The sequence below is a fragment of the Nyctereutes procyonoides genome, unplaced genomic scaffold (assembly GCF_905146905.1).
Source record: "Nyctereutes procyonoides isolate TBG_1078 unplaced genomic scaffold, NYPRO_anot_genome, whole genome shotgun sequence".
Lineage (NCBI taxonomy): Eukaryota > Metazoa > Chordata > Mammalia > Carnivora > Canidae > Nyctereutes > Nyctereutes procyonoides.
The window spans coordinates 27018399-27024526 of NW_026575122.1; the positions used below are offsets into that span (position 1 = coordinate 27018399).

General features: G+C 41.9%; 1 non-coding gene across 1 annotated transcript; it reads left to right on the forward strand.

Moving 5' to 3' along the window:
* The first annotated feature begins 286 nt into the window (after positions 1-286).
* Positions 287-477, forward strand: LOC129517065 (U2 spliceosomal RNA). The gene has a single exon (XR_008665947.1). It is a non-coding gene; the product is annotated as a U2 spliceosomal RNA (small nuclear RNA).
* Positions 478-6128: the final 5651 nt, after the last annotated feature.

A 6128-nucleotide genomic window follows, 5' to 3' on the forward strand; every position in this document is an offset into this window, starting at 1 on the left:
CCAGCTCAAGGGAGAAGTTCCATTGTTTATCAGGCCATGTCTACACTGGCTGAGCAAAGCGCTCTGTTCAGAAGGAGAAGCGCCTTTGGCAGCTAGAGTCTACATAGCTGACCCATGGATGCTCGGGTGGAGCTTCTTCATCTAATTACACACGTGCAATGAAATTACTAAGCATTTGATGAAAATGACCCAGGATGACAAAAAAAGTATGGCATGATTGTTGTTCTAATTTATTTACATGGCAGTCATTTAGAATATAATTCAAAGAACCTATTAAAAAATAAGATCTGCTTCTCGGCCTTTTGGCTAAGATCAAGTGTAGTATCTGTTCTTATCAGTTTAATATCTGATATGTCCTCTATCCGAGGACAATATATTAAATGGATTTTTGGAGCAGGGAGATGGAATAGGAGCTTGCTCCCTCCACTCCGCGCATCGCCCTGGTATTGCAGTACTTCCAGGGACGGTGCACCCCCTCGGGGGAAATGACCCGCTGTCAAAGAGAAGTTCTACCTTACCGAGGGTGTGGTGGTCGTTGTGTGGCGGTCCTTGGGCCTGGGGCCGGCTCCTCCCTCGTCTCAGGCCTCTGTCACTCAAGGTGATATGCCTTGCTCTTGGTACAGCCCCTAGGGGGCTGGCTCTCAAGCCAGGCTTGAGCCTAGGAGTTTACCAGTCAGTCTTTTCCTCGTTCTCCTTGGGGCGCTCTGACACCAGAGGTCTCCATCCTCTGTCTGCCTGCGCTTAACGTTCCTGGACCTTTGGGAACTCTAATGCAACCGTACTGACTACAGATCCGGTCGGAAGGAACTGATGTATTGACTCTTCCTATCCATGAACACAATTTCGCTCCCTTTCCTTTCTTTTCTTTTCCTTTCCTTTCCTTTCCTTTCCTTTCCTTTCCTTTCCTTTCCTTTCTTCTTTCTTTCTTTCTTTCTTTCTTTCTTTCTTTTCTTTCTTTCTTTCTTTCTTAAAAAAAAAAGAAAAGAAAAAGAAAAAGAAAAAAAATAAGAACACTTATACTTCTTAGGCATGATGAATATGGGCATTGAAATAGTAGACTCAACATTTAGTCTGACCCAGGTTGTATGCTTCCCAAACAGGACCGTGGTGGCGTGATTTTAAAATGCAGTACTTTTTCCTAAATGGTCTAGGTTAGGCTTTAACCCCTGACTTTACATTTGTAGGGGGAAAGCCTTCAGACTTCAGATAATTAAAAACTTCATTTAGACCTCCCAGAACAATGGGCCAAAACGGCAATTGATATTTTGCAGGAAATATTTTATACCCTTCCAACCTGCGCCAACAAGATATTATTAACAACTATGGGTGCATTCTATTCTGGGGACAGGTCAATGCCCTTGTATCACCTGAATTTTGAGGTCTTTTCACCAATTTTTTAAATAAAAAGATGTTTAGCAGAAATATTCTATTAGTAGCTATGAAATTATAGGTTTCTTCCTCCATCCACCCAAACACACTCCACCCTGTGAAATAACAGATACAACATTAATCACCTTTGGAATTTTGCCAGGCTTCTCTCATGGGTGAACTAGCAGGGCTGGACCAAACTGCCTTGAAGGAAGGAAGCCCCCCTCACCTCCATGGAAGCCTTTAAAGGCTGTCACAGATCACTCATTCCAATTCTTCAAAGAAAGCAGGAGACAGGATTTAAATGTGTGGGAATCCATCCACACCATCATCTATGAAGCATACTTTACTTCTACCAATATCACCTCCAAATAAATTTGCTACGTCGAAGTCCAAACCTCAGTTTCTCTAATTCCTTGGACTGCAGGAAGGATGATCTCTCATTTTTTTTGCTACTCCCATTTTCCGATTTTCAAGAGCATGGCCAGTCTGTCTGTTTCTGTTTGATAAGTGTTCATAGGCTAAAGCTCCTTTTTGCTGGGAGCAAAATTCCACCCTCAGACTGAGTCACGGCAACAAGTTAGTCGACTGACTTTGCAAAATACCACTCAAATTCTGAAATTAAAATAAACCTGGGATCCCTGGGTGGCTCAGCGGTTTGGCACCTGCCTTCGGCTCAGGGAGTGATCCTGGAGACCTGAGATCGAGTCCCGCGTCGGGCTCCCTTCATGGAGCCTGCTTCTCCCTCTGCCTGTGTCTCTGCCTCTCTCTCTGTCTCTCATGAATAAATAAATAAAATCTTAAAAAAAAAAAGAAATCTGGGCTAAGAATCACTTTATTTAGCAAGGTCCATCCAAGATAAATCAAATCTAGTATCTCCTTGTCCTGTATGAAACCCCCCAAAATGTCTGGATATAAAACTGCTGTCAATGTTTTGGGCACACAATGTTGAGTACCTCATGAGGACGACATAAAGCAAACAAAGGTCCTTGTGGTGCTTTCTGTGTGCTTGGCACTGTTCTACAACACCGTATGAGCTCACTGACTCCCTGCTAACAACCCTATAAGGCAAGTACTGTTATCTGCCTTTGACAGAGAAGAAAACAGAGTCAGAGGCAACAAGGAAGTTGTCCTGGATCACACGGTAGGAAGTGGTAGGGCTAGGATTTGAATCCAGACAGGCTCCAACCTATGCTTTTACTTGGCTTCTCTCCTTGCCCAGCCATGCTAACCAAACTGCTGTCATTACGGACAAGGATTTATGTCAAAAGGTGATTCTTTTAAATTGGTGCTTTCTTTCCTATATAAGTGGAATTAATTTGCCTGGAACTAAAAGCTTTACTCTGTGAACTGTTCTGGCCCCTTGGCTCATTTTTCTGCTTCTTCCTTGGAGGCATTTTCTTCCATATTGAGCCAGCATCTCCTCCTTTCAGAATAAGTTGGATGTCCTCAGAAGCAAAACTGTTCCTCGTTAATCATCATTTCAAGGGTACCGTTTACTCCTTTAAAGCTTATATTCTGGAAGATGCTTACTGAAAGTGGAAAATAGCAAATAAAGAAGAAAATGCAAAGATAGAAACTGCTAATTAAATAGGGCCTCTGAGTAGAGCATGAACCTAATCGTTGCCTCATGGAATTGGACCTACTGAAGTCAGGTCCTGACACTACCTTTTACAAGCTGGACAGGTTGTTTTTTTCTCTCTGTGCTTTAGTTTCCTCATCTTTTTTTTTTTTTTAAGATTTTATTTATTTATTCATGAAAGACAGAGAGAGAGAAAGGCAGAGATGCAGACAGAGGGAGAAGCAGGTTCCCTGCAGGGAGCCTGATGCGGGACTCCATCCCGGGACCTGGGGATTACACCCTGAGCCAAAGGCAGACGCTCAATCACTGAGCCACCCAGGTGTCCCTTAGTTTCCTCATCGATAAAATGGGCATAAAAATAGTACCATTGCTCAGGGTCGTGAGGATTAAATAAACTAATCTATGTAAAATAGTTTGACTCAGTGCATGGCTCGTAGCAAGCCCTCAATAAATACATGTTGTTGCTATTACATTTAGTTGGTCGCTGCAACTAAGCCTAGCCTTCAGCTGCCACTAAGCACTAACAATCAAAAGTTTTTGTTATTTGGGTGTGAAAGCATTAATAGGGATTTTAGGAAAATCGGTTGTAGTCACAGGAAATCCTTTCAGCCCAGGGACAATTTAGCTTTAAGAATTCACTGTGACAGATCCCTACAAATAATTTCATTCCACTTTATTTTGCGAGAGCACAGGCAAATCACAGAATATGACACAACTACTTAGAAAGTTATCAGAGCTCACAATGTTGTCAGACACCTAACCTCAAGCACCAGGAGCAGATTTTTCTATATGGCAAGGTTTTAAGTAACTTGAAAGGATTGCTTGCCTAATTGTTTTTGTTGTTGTTGTTGTTGTTTCTTTATATCACAATCCAGATTTTGGCCCAGAGTTACTGAAGTGAAAGTGACCTGGACAGTGGGGAGGTGATTTTAACAATTGTGCAATTCAACAGGAGCCAAACTGTCCATGCATTCAGCTCATCTGTGACTTTCTTTAGTCCTTTTCTTTCTCTATATTCTAAAAGCTTGGGCTTATGTGTAAGTCCACATGGGTGATGTAGAAATGGCTGCTTAGGAACGTGAAATAGAAATTTCCATTGCAAAGAGAGCATAATGCAAGTACTAGAGGAAAACGACTCATTGAGTGAGCATTTGCAATTGAGCTATTCGGTAAATGTTAGACAAAAGGAAAAGGAACAGATTGAAACCTTTCTTCCTCTTGGTTCTAAAATGGACCCCATCACCAGAGAGAGACAGACAGACAGCAGACAGACAGAAGCCTGGAGGCCTAACAGGAGAATCATGGAGAAGCCATTCTGGATAAAACTCACACTTTTGCCTGGATATCCCAGGGTACACAGGACTGTGATGGGACTCGGGGACTTCTTGCTGGTCCCCAGGGGGCTAGGAGTGAGGAGAGTGCCTCATTTCCCAGTACGTCAGGGATGGCATATTCCTTGGCGATCCAGAGGGGAAGCAAGTATGGACGGATAAAGTAGCACCTTGGTCAAGACATGAATTTTTGAATAAAGAGTCCAATGTGCAGCCTCATCTGACATAAAGAATGTAGACAGAAAATAGAATGGAGAAAGAAAGCACACAAAATCTCAATTTTTAATCCTACATCTGTGCCTGGGAAAGCTTCCTGCCATCAACATGCAGAAGACATGGACTCATAAACTACCCAGGCCAACTGATTTCCGTTCTGAAATGAGATTTTAAGCAAATGATTAGCCTCCAGTTCTCTAGATGAGCACGGCATGTCCCAGAAATACTCACCTGTCTAAAGCATCATGAAGTGAGGGACAGTTCTAGCATGAGAAGTCATGGAAGGAGAAGGTGCTCGAGGGGTTAGAGAAGAAGTAAACTTCCTGACAGCAACTCAGTCATTAGAAGGTAAATGGAAAGGCCAGGAAATGCACAATGACTCGTATCTGCAAGAGATGCCACACCCTCCACTGGGAATTATCCATGCAAATGACAGGGGCACGAAGAGATGCTCTCCTCGCCATTCTGCCACCAAGAGGATGTGGAGAATAGGGGGCGGCAAGAGGCCAAACAGCACAATCTGGTTTCTTACCTGAGATGATGAACCCTCCATAGCAAAGGAAATGGATCATTAGAAACTTTGTAGGAAAGGTATTCACTCTGTGCTCAGGCTTTCTATCTGCAAGCATCATTAAGTCAGTTGAGCCTGGTACCAGGCACAGAATTGCCCTCAGCAAGCAAAATTCTTATTTTCCTGTGGCAGTCTTATTTTTACATGTTAGGGTCTTAAAATCCTTTACCTTGAGTGATTTTATTTTATTTTATTATTTTATTTTATTTTTGTAAAGATTTCTATCCATCTATTCGTGAGAAACACAGAGAGAGAGGCAGAGACACAGACAGGCTCCCAGGACCCTGGGATCATGACCTGAACCAAAGGCAGATGCTCAATCACTGAGCCACCCAGGCGTCCCTAACATGAGTGATTTAAAAAAGGATTCTACTTATTTCAAAAAAAATAAAAAGATCCTACTTATTTCATATCAAATCAAGTACCAATAAATAACACTGATTCTTCAACACCAAACCATCTTCAAACGCCAAGTGGAAAGTTTACAAAAGAAAAAGATAAAAGAAAAAGAAAAAAAAAAGATCAGATTTACCAGGGGTCCTCAACTGGCTACTCTGAAGACCTGCTGTCATTCCTCATTATCTTTTTTTAAGTCCCCATACAAATTCAACCCAGGTGCTTCGGTTCTTAACAAAATGAATCTGAATTAATTCTGATCATAAATTTTAATGAGACAACACTTTAGATCCTCTCAGTCATTCCAAACGCAAAACTTATCTTTTTCTGTGGTAAAACCGGAAATTCTTTTCTTGGGAAACCTTGATCGTTTCACCTCTGCGGTTTTGATACAATGAACCAACGTGCATATCAGTAAGGTCAGAGGGGACAGACCTGGAATCTCAAGCTTCCTGAAACTTTACCTCCCTTCCACAGTTACATATTTCTCATTCCCTTTTGTTCACAGGTTTTATAATTTCACAGAATTACAAGTCATACAGCCTGACACCAAGGTGATCTTGCCATTATGCTTGATTGTTCAAAATTACACTAGTTCCAGAATGTTGACAGAATCCCTTTCAATATTTTCTCTGCTGGTTTATTAAGTGGCAATGTCATACTT